The sequence below is a fragment of the Protopterus annectens genome, chromosome 7.part0 (genome assembly GCF_019279795.1).
Source record: "Protopterus annectens isolate FY-2018-M chromosome 7.part0, PAN1.0, whole genome shotgun sequence".
Taxonomy (NCBI): Eukaryota; Metazoa; Chordata; order Ceratodontiformes; family Protopteridae; genus Protopterus; species Protopterus annectens.
The window spans coordinates 918732526-918746910 of NC_056739.1; the positions used below are offsets into that span (position 1 = coordinate 918732526).

Below are 14385 nucleotides of genomic sequence, written 5' to 3' on the forward strand. Positions count from 1 at the left end.
CTAGATACTTTCCTGAATTCACAACTGTCTGTTTTGTTTTGTCATCCAAATGTCATTCTTCAGTGAACATGCAAATTAAAACTTACTACCATTTTTAGAGAGGAACCTTTGCCTCTGTCCTCAGTACTTACAATTCTACTTTCTCACCTTGTAAGAGCCAATATGGCTCTACAGGATTTTCTTTTTATTCTTCCTCTTCACCAGGCAGTTTCAAAGCAAAATCTGGGTTACTACATGCACTGCCCTTCCCCTTGCTAGAGCTGCAGTACAGCCACCCATGCAACTCCAAATGACAGTCAAAAACATGCCTGCTGAGACTCTGCTGTACACAATGCTCCATTCTCCTCACCTCCAGATGGTTCAAACCTTTTTCAGTATCGTAGCTGGTTCTATACGATTACAGAAAACAGTTCTCATGTTTACTTTGCATGATACGCAAGTGGAGAGTTAATACTACATGCTTCTCTTCAGGTAATGTTTAACTTTACAGCTTCTGGGAGCTATATCATTCCTATCAGACACACACACACACACATTTTATATATATATATATATATATATATATATATATATACATATATATAGATAGATATAAAATTAGTTATATTTATATATCTATGGCCTTAAATATTTAAAATAATTAAAAATATTTTAATATATACATTATACATCAGACATTCGAGTTTTTTTATGATGATTTTTAAGATGAATTCTACTTTGTATTATGTAATTTATACTATGTTTGTTTCTTTCGGCTTTTCCCGGTTAGAGGTTGCCACAGCGCAACTCCGGTCCGCTAATGATTGGCAGTAGATTTTGACATGCTGGCTTGCCGGGCCTAACGCACAACCTTCAACGAAGGAATGCGCATTCACGCATGTTGCCACACAGAAGACGCTCTAACTGAGAATCGAACGGGCAACGTCTAACTGTGAGGCGACAACGCTAACGCAGCTATATATTTTGTATTATATACTTATATGTATTCATTAGATCATGGAAAGAAAGTTAACGGTTAACCCTGAGAATGTTGATTAGATATGCAATCAGGAATGACCTGTATTTGTTTAAATAGGGAGAATACATGTAGGAATTTGATTCTGATGAAGTCTCCGGATGGGAGATGAAAGCGCTAAATCCAGTAGTTTGTGCTTTATTCTGCTTTTTTACTCAATAAATTCGGCTTTGTATTGATGGACTGCCTGCATTTCTTGCAATAATATGTTGTGGAGTTTTGAGACCGATTGTCTTTGATCTATAGAATTACAGGAGGGACAGCCTTTATTGGGGCCAGCATTGAAGTGAGTGGTGTACATTACAGCAAACAAAGTATAAGTGGGTGATGCTTTTCAAAGAATCCCTGTTAACTGTTACAAGTGCAGTTGGGGCATAACTCTAATGGCTGCAAGCATGCGGAGGTCACCCTCATGATGAACAGGATGTCTATCCCAAAAGTCTTGACATATATAGTTAGTGAGTACGGGATAGGAAGAGACCAATAAGCCAAACTACTTCCCATGCAGCTATGAGAGCTATATCAGGTCATCTTCTCCACTCCATCTCACAGCCTTGCTTGACATCTTTCCAGCTGCAAAAGGGAGAGTCCCTTGGTCATCTAATGAGGCTAAACCCAGCAAAGAAGAAAAGGTATCCATGTAGTATGGCTCAGCTTACTATATGAGAAGCAAGCTCCTGAAGTAAAAAGTGACTTATGAAGCACCACGCTACGAGAAATATCGGCTCATCTCTTACAAGTATATATATATATATATATATATATATATATATATATATATATATATATATATATATATATGGGTTCCATACACTAGATCGAATTTTCACTAATTCGAAATAGTGCATGGAATGCTCACTGCAGAGAAAGTGCACTTAATCGAAAGAGCACTTACGTGAAGTTCAGTACCACGAATGGGTGTTGTACTGTACTTCCATGCAGTACTCACAGACCTTAGGGTTAGGGCACGGGTCATGGTAAGAGGATAGCTTTACTAACTATCCCCTTACCCTAACCCATGCCCTAACCCTAAGGTCCATGACTATCGCACCACAGTGGAGGACATAGCCTGTTTTTTATGTCCTCCACTGTGCTGCGGTGTTTTTGGTGAAGTGCACTTATGCAAAAGCTCACTTTCATTAAAGTGAACTTTAGTAGAAGTGAGGCTTCCTATTACAAGTTCGAAGTAGTGAACTTTCATTCTTGTAATAGGAATCGATATATATATCAAAGACTGCCGAAAACTATCGACTTTCAATTCATCCCAATTTAACTCCATTCTCCACAACATAGATTGATTCATCCTAAAACACCTCCCCCTAAATGATGCTGTAAGCACTTTCAATAGCATCTTCATGAATACTCTAAACTCCTTAGCTCCCTCTAGGAAGATCAGAGTAAAATCAAACCATGCTCCCTGGCTCTCCAAAGAGACTAGGTCCCTTATGAAACAAAGAGATCATGCTTGGAAAACCTGGACTAAAACTAAACAACCACCTTTTCTTCAAAAATACAGACAACTGAGGAACCTTGCAAAAAAACATACAACTAATGATAAAAAGTTATACTATAGTTCTGCTCAGCTTAACAACAAATCCAATCCTCAAAACTTTTGGTCAACTCTCAACAACATCCTCTATCCTGGAAAGCCCTCTAATCCATCCCCATACCCTAACTCTTCCTCTCAGAAAACAGCTACCCTCCTGAATAACACTATCTCTTCCATCCAAAATCTGGTAACCTCTAAGGCAAGCTCTACTTCGACACCCACCTCTCCAAGTCCCACACAACTTTGTTTTCTTTTGAGCCAGTTCCCATTACTTACATCAAATCTCTACTACTCAAACTAAAACCTTGCTCTCCTTCCACTGACAATCTATCCCCTACATTCTTCAAACTTGCTGCTGACTCAATTGCCTATCCTGTATCTATACTAATTAATCGATCTATTCTGGAATCAACTGTCCCCACCCTTTGGAAATCTTTCTTCACTATCCCTCTTCATAAAGGTGGAAACTCCATTGACCCCTCAAACTACCGACCCATTGCCATTCTGTCCCCCCTCTCCAAGATATTAGAAAAATGTATTCACTCGCAGCTTCTCAATCACCTCCTCATACAGCACTTACTTACCCCTACCTAACATGGATTTCATCCTCACCACAGCACCACCACTGCCCTCCTCTCCTTCACTCATATCATTGCAGAGGCCCTAGACAACAATAAACTCATTTCCTGTCTCTTCCTATATCTCTCCAAAGCCTTCGATACTGTCTCTCATCCTCTACTACTATCCAAACTTGCAAATCTCCACCTATCCCCCTCCGCACTTGCCTGGTTTAATAGTTACCTATCTGGCAGGGAACAATCTGTCAAATGGCTCTCATCCTCCTCACCTTTCCTTCCCATCTCCACTGGTGTTCCCCCCATCTTGGAACCCCTTTTGTTTAACATCTTCACCAATGATCTTTACATCTCATGCAAAGAATCCTCCGTTATTCAGTTTGCTGACGACTCCCCACATATATCCATCTCAAATAACATTCCTGAACTACATTCCCTGACCCAACAGGCCCTATTATCCACTGAACAATGGCTCTCTCACAACTTATTGATCCTAAATCCCAAAAAGACCAAACTCCTACTTTTCCTTCCCCGTTCTCTTCCTCATCACAAAACCTCCTTTTTTATTACATCTTCTAACAATACAAACATCCAACCTGACACCCACACAAAACTCCTAGGGGTCATTATCGATGACAAACTCAAGTTCAACCTACACATACTCCAATGTATAAAAAAAAAAAACAGAAACTAGGTCTGCTATATCAGAACAAAAAATTCCTAACCCCTGAATCTAGACTTACCCTGGGCCAGGCACTCCTCCTCTCCTCCCTCTTATATGCCGTCCCAGTTCTTACCAATATCCAGGCCTCCACTCTAAACAAACTGCAACAGACTTACCATAAAATAGCCAGATTCATTACTAACTCCCCATACAACTCACACCACTGCATTTCTTTAAACTCTCTTCAATGGCTTGAACTTCCCCAGTTTCTGCTATCTTATCAATTTCATATGCTACACTATTCTTTATAAACCCTCCTCCTGCCCATCTCTATCTTCCTTAGTCTCCATCTACATCCCATTCCGGACCCTCCATACTTCTAACCAACAATTACTTGATATCTACCACCCAAAAAGATCAGTAGGCAAACTACTCTACAAACACTCCCTTGCCCATGCTTGGAACAAACTTCCCCTTGACTTACGTTCGATCTCCCACACCTCACACTTTAAAAATGAACTAAAAGCTTATTTTCTCAATTTCAAAACCTGCCCTTGCCATGACCCTACCTAGTCTTCCTTCCCTTTATGTACCCTCAAAAGGACCATACTTAGTACCTCATTACACCTCTCTCCAATGTGTCTACTATGCATCTGCATAATTTTATACAAACAAAAAATGTTTATTGTTGACCTATTGAACTATATCAATGTAAAATTGTTACTTAGCTTCTTTTTAATGCAACTTTAACTTTATGCATGTAACCCAACATATGTGAATTGTTCTGATATAACTGCTATTATATCAATATTGTTTAAAAGTGTACTTGTTTTAAAATGTATTACTGGAGCTTTTCTCCCCGCGTCTCCACTGAAAATGGGCCACAAGCCCAGTTGGACAAACCTGGTTAACTAATGTCAATAAATAAATAAATTTTATATATATATATATATATATATATATATATATATCTATGAATATATACATATTTATATATACATACACACACACACACATACACATATATACATCTGTTTCTGTATATAAATACAGATTATATATATATATATATATATATATATATATATACGTGCACACACACACACACAATATGTGCATGTACACACCCACACACATATTGCAGTGATCTAGTATTAGCAGAGAGAGACAATGCAGTGTTTGCAAAGGTATCGATTAACAATGTCATACAATAGAAAATTCAGAATGGGAGGGCATTACTATAATATTTGAGTTAGCTTATTAGTCAGGGTCACGAGTACATTCAGGTAAATCAGGATCTTAAGGCTGAAATTTCTAGGACCATAACTACGACAATCTGAATACCAGAGTTGGAAGTGTGACTATGGGAGAACACATACTAAATCAGAGATTGCTGTAGCTCAGAGTAGTCTCCTACTCCAAGGTACAGTGATCTCAGAGTCAATATATACACAGTAGGTGTGCTGAGGTGTGCGAGGATCCCCAGTAGGGGCATAGAGGGGTGAAATTTCATTAAAAAAAAAAAAAAACTTCAGAGATGCAACAGCAACTTGAAGAATCCACTTTGTTTGAATCACCATTTGTTTTTCATGATGTCATGACTCAAAGGGTCCAGTCTTGCACATCTGTCAGTGAAGCCAGACAGAAGTTGTACCCTAAAATGAATAAACTCGAAGACGTTCCAAAACTTGACAGGTATTGTAGCCCATAGGCTAGGTATACTACATACTAGGCTCCCAACCTGCAGTTTCCATGGTGGATGGAGGTATCAGCTAAACAACATCATGATACAAAACATTCCACAGTATAACTGCCGAATCACAATTATCACTTTCTCATCAGGATGTTTACTGACAGGTTTCAGTTTCATTCACGCATCAATTTTTTTTGGCCAGCTATCACTAATTTCTGGTCACTGCATTCCTCCACTGCTTCTTCCCTCCAATGACCCACCACATGGAGGGTAGTTTAGGCATGTCTCTTCACTGGGTTGGTTGGTCTCATTCTTTTAGAAGAAAAGACCAATCAGCCATCAGACTATTAATTCTGTTATGACTGAGGCAAAGAAGCAGAGAACCTGGGACCTTCACACTGTGGCCAAGTCTTTTTTTTTCTTTAAAAACTACCTACCATTGATGCGCAGGGCTGATATCACAGGTGGGGGAGAAAAGATGTCGCAAGGGAAGTGCCCCCACCTTCATGGTGGTGCACCTCTCTTGCACACTTATCAACTGCAGTAACAGCTTTTCCTTCTTGACATTACAATTTCCACCAGATTTTGTGAAGTGATCGTGCCCCTACAGAACCCCCCACTCCACCCCAGAAGAGGTGAAGAAGCAATGCCTTGTCCTTTTTCTTCCTCCCAACCTTCCCCAGCAGGTGTCTGAAGTGCAAGTCAAACTAGGGTCACCTGGGCCATATTCAGGGCTTTATTCCTAGCTGTCATAGAGCTAGTTACCATTTATGCATGCTATGAAAATACAGCTATTGCATGTAAATAGGACTAGTGCTGATGGTACAGAATCTCTGTGCAGTGTCATTATAATCCGATAATAACCAGCCATTGTCTGTTCCCCCACATCCAAAAAAAAAAAAGAAAGATGCTCCTTCATTTTAGTACAAATAAAAACACAAAACATGTAGCTTTTTCTTTGTCTGGTAAGATGAGTATGTGACATACAAAAGTCAAGATAAAAAAAAAATCTGCTTTTCTTTTCTTGAAAATTAAACAAATCTAGATGAGAACAAACTTTCTTTTTCATTAAAGAAATTTAGTTATTTTCTTTTTACTATTAAGAGTTTGTGAAATATGAAGCTTAAAATGATATCACATAAATTTGTTTTACAAAAACAGAAGAAAAAAAAAGAGAAACATCAGAGTGAATATCATGAGGCAGAAAGTATTCTGCACTAATGCTATCCTTTATTGTGAAAATGACATCACAAACTTGGAGCAATGCTCAGCAGTTTTAACGCATATGAATTACACTTAGGTGGATGCCCAAGTGCAGTGTGGTATGGCCGTGCCGATGACAGTTCAGAATAGTCTTTTAATGACAATGACTTTAGCTCACAGTCATGTAGTACTTCATAAAATCAGCTGTAACCTGTAATGTGATGCATGAAGGCACTGTATAGCTAACTTTGATATTCCATGCAAGTAAAACTTAATATTTGCTTCAGGTACAAGAGGTAAGATGAACACTAAAAGAGACGACTTTATTTAGCCTTTCTGTAGAGTGTGATATCAATACACTTTTAAAAAACAGCCTGATATTTCCCTGCTACAAAGGGACAGACACTAAGCAGATGTTCTAATTTGAATGCCACAAAATGTGTTAAACCTAGAAGCAAAAAAATCAGGCCTACAGATGACTCTTAAAACTTGACATAAAAAAGTGAAAAGCTTCTACACACTCTCAAACGAAATGAGATTAGTGCATGCTCATCGTATCTACAAAGTTTCTCACAATTATCTTCACTGAAAACTATTGTATGAAAACCAAAAGCAGTGTCCTTGACAGTTCTGTGGCACAATAAGATAAACACCTGACTACAGCTCAGACAATGAAGGACTGATAAGCAACACAATGGCTGGAACAGCTGGTGGGTGGAGTATGGAAATTAGCGACCAACAACAGCTGACCCATTATGGAGGCAAAAAATCACAGTTTGGTCTACTGCAAAACAAACAGCTTACAAAGTCTACGTGTCCCCTTAACTGCACTGTAAGGATCAGGAATGAGTGAGTACCAAGCAGCATATACATGCTAATGCAGGCATTGAGCATGTGCAGAAGAGTGAATACCAAAAGGGGCCTGCCCTGAGGAATACCTGCAATAATATGTACATGCTGCTTGGATGTACTGTGGGGGAGGGACACAGGGTATATTTAAAATAAATAAATAAATAAAAACTAATGGCTGCACAGACGATGGCTTCCCATGACCAGGTCTAGCCTACTGGGGAAAAAGTGGGCAAGGTCACAAGAGGACGGATAGTCAGCTGGCAGTGAACAAAAAATAATAACAATGGACAAAAGTACTGTCCAAGAAGCAGCCTTCAGTAAAGTGATAATCAGAAAGGAGTAATGTAGAGATATGAGATGGAAAAAACTGAGAAAATTCAGCAAAACAGATTGAAAATATTACAACCTGGGCACTCAGCAAAACGGATTGAAAATATTACAACCTGGGCACAGAATAAAAGCATAACACTTCAGGAAAGCATGGGCTGGAAAAAAACTAAGGGTCATCCTGACACATTATATTCTCAAGACTGAACAGTATGGGGGATGAGGACAGTATACAGAGAAATGGGGCAGACTGATGAAATGAGAAACACATGTCTCTCCTGAATACACACCGAAAATGTGTCAAAGTGCTGATGATTTACGCAAGTCAGAGTTGTCATACAGCCAAGAACTGCTTCTGCTGTGAAGTAAAGTGATTGTCATAGTTTCCTTCTTATCCCAATCTGAATTATTTTTATTTAAAAGTGGACAGCGTGCATGCATATGTGTGTGTGTGTGTGTGTGTGTGTGTGTGTGTGTGTGTTAAACAGGTGGGAAAAGAGAGCTTAACATATCTCTCAAATGTCAAACTTTTCACAGAATATCTAGGTTTTTACCTCATACTTTTGGTCTGTTCCTCGTAAAATCTGTGATTTCTGGCAAATCATTGAGGACTGACGCCACTAAATAAAGACAGACATTTATATCCTTCAGAAAATGCATGCTGATGCAAAACCTGTTATTCTAGCAGCTTTTTAAGTTTGAGAGCAATATTTAAAATCTGTCCCTATTTCTAGGCTTTAGTCCCCCCATTACTTTTGGCTTTATCTAGATTTCGAGTAGTATGGAGCTCAAACTGAATAAATAAATAAAACTGACATTTGTTTACTGAGAAAGTCCAACTGTGTAGGTGCCCATTTTCAGCACAGACCCAGGGAGAAAAGCTACAAAGTATTCCAAAAACATTTTCATAACAATAATTCTACAATCTTAAAAAAATAACACAAACATCAAAGCTCAAATAATTATACCAAATTAGACGTAATGTAAAAAAAAGAAGTTGTGTACTCACCATAACATTCCATGTTGGTAGTCCATCTCGCCCTTCATTTTTACATATGGGTTCGGAGCCGATCCTCGGCACTGACTTGGCTGATTTACAAACTCAAAGACTTCTGGTTGGCTCGTGGCTAAGCAGGTATCCCATAGTGCACCAATACAAACCTCAGATCTTGTTTGCTGCTCACTAGAAGAAAAAACCCATAAAAGACAAACCAATACTAAAGGGTCTCCAACCAAAGATAACCAAAGAATTATTATTGTCATCTCCAGACCTTCCAGGATGGGGACAGGAGGGCGGGTTGGTAAAAATGAAGGGTGAGATGGACTACCAACATGGAACTTTATCGTGAGTACATAACTTCTTTATGTCGTGTAGTCCAATCTCACCTTCATTTTTACATATGGGACAGCGTCCCTAGCGCCTTATTCTTAGGTGGCTCACTGGAAAATACTCCTAAGCACCATGGAGCCAAAGAATGCTCTAACCCTGGAAGCTAAATCCAATTTGTAATGTGTAATAAAAGTGTGAGGTGTAGCCCATGTAGCTGCTGCACAAATATTATCAAGTGGGACCCTGGCTTGAAAGGCTGCAGAGGTAGACAGCAACCTGGTAGAATGAGCCTTGATCCTGCAGGGTAAAGGTCTGCCCTCCAAACTGTAGATAAAGGCTATGCAACTGGAAATCCAGTTAGATAGTTTCACTTTAGAAACTGGTAAGCCCAATCTGGAGTCAGAAAAGGAAATGAATAGTTGATCTGATTTCCTACATTCCTTGGTCCGCTGTAAATAAAAACGTAGTTGTCTATGAACGTCCAGCTGATGAAAACGGTATTCAGCTGCATTACAATGATTAGGGAAGAAAACTGGAAGTTCTATGGATTGATTTAAGGTAGCAGGGGAACAAACTTTGGGGACAAAGGAGGGATTAGTATGCAGTGACACCCTGTCCTTGTGAAAGATCAAATAAGGTGGCTTAACAGACAAGGCCTGTAGCTCCGATACCCATCTAGCTGACGTAATAGCTACCAAAAACAAAGTCTTCCAAGACAAAAATTTCAATGAAGATGAGTGTTAAGGTTCAAACGGGGGAGAAGTCAGTTTGGACAATACAAAATTTAAATCCCAAGAAGCCACAGGTTCTTGCAGTGGTGGTCTCAAAACAGTGATTCCTTTCAAAAAGGTCTTGCATAGCTTATGAGACATTAAATTGTTATCTGGAAACCCTAAGTGAAAATGAGAAATCGCCGCCAACTGGACTCTGATAGTGGCGGCGGCAGCTCCTTGTTGTAAAAGCTCAGAGAGAAATTCCAAAATCACAGGGATAGAAGCAGTGTAGGGATATACATTCATTTTCTGTGAAATAGAAAATCTTTTCCATTTACTGCCATACAACCTCCTAGGTGAAGGCTTATGGGAGGACATAAGAATATGTGATACTGAGGATGATACATCATGAAGCATGACTAGGGATGGAACTGGAGCAGCCACGCTGTCAACCTAAGGGTGTGGATTGAGGGATGCAGCGAACCTGACATGTGAGTCATCAGATCTGGAGCTGGGTCCAGGATCCAAGGATCGTCCAGGAGAAGAGGCTCGAGAAAAGGGAACCAGACCTGACGAGGCCAGTAAGGAGCAATGAGGATCAACTTGCTTCCCAGCTGTCTGGCTTTCTGAATCACTTTGGAAATGAGAGGAAATGGAGGAAAAGCATACAGAAGTCCCATGGGCCAACTGTGAGCCAGAGGGTCTCTGGGTGTCTCCCCCTGAGGGGGAATGAGGGAAAAATAGCTGCTGCATTTGGTATTGACTGGGCTGGCAAAGAGGTCGCAGCAAGGCTGTCCCCATTTGCGGAAAATCTGTTCCGCTGTTTCCTGTTTCAGAGACCACTCGTGAGGCAGTAGGATCGCCCGGCTGAGCTTGTTGGCTATCATGTTGGTCGTCCCTGGAATGTGCGTTGCAACCAGAAAGCGCTGGGAAGAAATCGCCCATTCCCAAACTCGCATGGCCTCTTGACAGAGTGGGTAGGATCTGGTACCACCCTGTTTGTTGATATACCAAACTACCAACATGCTGTCTGATTGTATTGCAATATTCCCGAGAGGAAGACGGTCTTGAAGTGCTTGCAACGCCAGAAGCACCGCCCTCATCTCCAGAACAGTGATATGCAGGTGAGCCTCGTGTTCTTGCCATGTGCCTTGGACAATCCTGCCAAGATAATGCCACCCCCCCACCCGATCTGGGAGGCATCGGTGGTCACAGTGGCAACGGGTTGGGCAGGAACAAAGGGAGTGCCCGTGATCAACTGGTTGGGAGCTATCCACCAAAGAAGGTCCTTCTTGCATGATTCCGTCAGCAGGATATGATGACTCAGGCAGAGATATTGGAAGGACCATTGGGAAGACAGAAGCCACTGGAGAATTCTCATGTGCAACCTGGCTAATGGTACTAACAGAATGCTGGAAGCCATAGTCCTGAGGAGCTGAAGAACCCACTTCACTTTGACCTTCCGCAACGGAAGAAGACGTTGAACTTGAAAGATTAAGTTTTGTGCCCTGTCGGCAGGGAGACGAACTGTCATGTTCACTGTGTCTACCTCTGCGCCTATAAAAATCACAGAGAGAGGGCAATAATGCAGATTTGTCCCAATTTATGGAGATCCCTAACTGAGCACAAAGTTGAATAGTGTCATTTCTGTTTTGGAGGAGTAGATGCCTGGTGGGACGGTCAGGAGCCAGTTGTCCAAATACGGAAACACCTGGAATCCTTGATGTCTCAGGTGAGCTGTCACTACTGCCATGCATTTGGTGAACACCCTGGGGCTGTGGTGAGACCAAAGGGCAGAGCACGAAACTGATAATGACTGGCTCCCAGCCGGAAGCGTAGATGGCTCCTGGATGCCTTGTCCATTTTTATATGGTAGTAGGCGTCTTGGAGATCTACAGAGCACATCCAATAGTCTTTCCCTAACAACGGGAGTATCGGCTTCAGAGTTACCAACCAAAACTTGTCCTTCTTCATGGATTTGTTTAACCTGCTGAGGTCCAATATTGGCATCCAATCTCCAATTCGTTTTGGTACTAAAAAGAACCTGGAGTAAGGTCTGGGTCCTATCTGGTCTGCTGGGATGGACTGGATGACTCTTTTTAAAAGCAACTTGTTGATCTCCACAGCTGTCTGTTCCCTGTGATTGGGTGGTACATCTGGGATCTTCTTGGGAACAAATGGTGGAAGGGAAAAGGGTATGATATAGACTCTGGTAACAAGTCTTTGTACCCACTTGTCTTGAGTGATATTTGGCCAGGCTTCTAGATACAAAGAAATGCGACCCCCGACCAGCCCCAGAGAAACATAGTCGGGCCTCACATCAGGAGTGCTGATAAGGCCGTCCCCGAAAGGAATCACGACCTTGCTGGTACTGCGGACCGCCCCTGCCTCTAGGGCGACATCTCCCATTTCCTCCTTCTCCTCTGCCTCTGAAGATGGATTCACCCTGTGTGTCCGGAAAGACCCTCTGGGACTTTTTGAACCACATTTTACCGCCCCTTTGACCTTTGGGGTATGGTTGAGAGGGAACAGTAAAATGTACTCCCATGGCAGAAAGGGTCTTTCCTTCTTGCTCACACCAAGTGAGTGTGTTCTTCACCTTGGAACCAAATAATGAGGGACCATCAAATGGGGCCATTGGTGAAAGTAGACTTGAATGGTTCCACAAAATTACACAAGCGCATCCAGGAGTGACGCCTCAGGACAACTCCTGAACCTGCTGCTCTATTCGCTCCATCAGCCGCATAGGAGATAAGCCGCATGGAGGAGTTAACTACAGAATTTAAGGTGGACAACTGAGCAGAGATCTTGTCAGGGACTCCCTCAGTACATGCACCTTGTATAGAATCTCCTAACTCCTTGAAGAGATCCCTGTGTAATCTCGTGAAGTGAGTGAGATAGTTCAATGATCGAAGGGTAAATGCCGCTGAACTAAAGATACACTTTCCAAATCTGTCCATCTGTCGAGAATCCTTATTTGGCAAATGAACAGAGGAAGAAGTCTCCACTAGCTCCTTCTTTGTGGCCGCCGCCGCCACCACCATGGCATCTACGGGAACACCCTTAGACAAAAACTCTTTACCAGGAGGGGCAGAGAGAAACTTATTGGGTCTCCTGGGGACTGGCTCCAAGACATCAGTAGTATCCCACACCTTTCGACTAACTAGATCCATTAGTTCGTCAAAAGGTGGAGACACCCAAGAGGCAGAAGGTTGAGATCAGAAAGCCTTCAGGTACATCAACTCCTCATCAAAAGGGTTGACAGTGGGTCAGTCGCACCTCTGCTTAAGAATCTCCAAGATGTCCACGAAGGAGACATCATCAGAGGATGACTTGGGGGACCCTTCCGGCTCCTCGAGATCAGTGTCCGATGTCAAGGATTCATCCTGGGAGTCAACATGCTTCCTCTTTCATAGCCTCTTCCGGGGAGGCTCCTCAAAAGGGCATTCCGGGGAGACCTCGGAAGAGTGGGGGCCAGCAGCCGATGGCTCCGGAGGCTCTCTGCTGTCTCCGGAGAGAGTAGAGGCTGAAACCGAAGTGGGTGATCTCAGGGGAAGGGTGCTGGTACCACTGGTAGGGGCTGGAGAATGAGACAGCACGCTTCTCATCATCTCAAACACCGACCTCTCCAGCTCCGAAGACCTCCCCTGCTCCGAAGAGACAAAGGTTGACGTTGGAGCCAGAGCCGTCGGCTCCGAGATAGATGCAGGATCTGAGCTCACCCTGGCCGATGCACCGAGAGTAAGGCTCGGAACTGAAGAAGATCGATTCCAACCTTCCCTGTCAGCGCCGACAGGAGAGCTTCGGCCCCTGGACATGACGGATGGCACCGAGCGTGTCAGAGCCAAACCCGGCTCCAAAGCAGCGACAAAGGGAGCTGGAACCAATAGTTCCTCCAGTGGCACCAAGCACTCCGGCTCCGAAGGTCCAACATGGCTCGGAGGAGGAATAGCAGACTAGGGCAAAGCTGGATCGAGTGGCTCCGAAGCCGACTGGGTCGGAGCCAACAATAATTTTGATAAGGCAGACGACTTCAGGAGTCTCAATACTACTCTCTCCACATCTTCTTCTGAAAGGCTCCTAGAAGATCTGGAAGACATACTAGGGAATTTTGATCTCGGGGGCACTGGAGACTTTAGTAACACGAGAACCGGTAGGGAATCCACAAACCAGCTCCGAAAAGCAGATTCAATTGCTGATTCAATCGGTTCTGAGATCGGCTCCGAAACACTTGGAACCGATTCAACACCACATTAGTGCTCTTCTTCGGCTCTGAAGGCAGTGGAGTCGAGGAGGCAGACTTTGACTGTTTAGAAGGCGGCTACAAGACACCAGCTGGTGACGGAGAAAGCCTTTTTGAAGACTTAGATTTGCCAGACTTGGAGGAAGCCGAAGAACTAGATAGAACTTCCTCAAAAGATGGTTTTAATAGACCCTTGAGTATAAGCTTGTTCTTTCTCTCCT

At 42.4% G+C, this 14385-nt stretch overlaps 1 protein-coding gene across 4 annotated transcripts in view; it reads right to left on the minus strand.

Annotated features, from left to right (window-relative positions):
* MYO9A (myosin IXA) overlaps nucleotides 1–14385 on the minus strand; it is a 2281069-nt gene that overhangs the window by 1271346 nt on the left and 995338 nt on the right. The window lies entirely within an intron of this gene.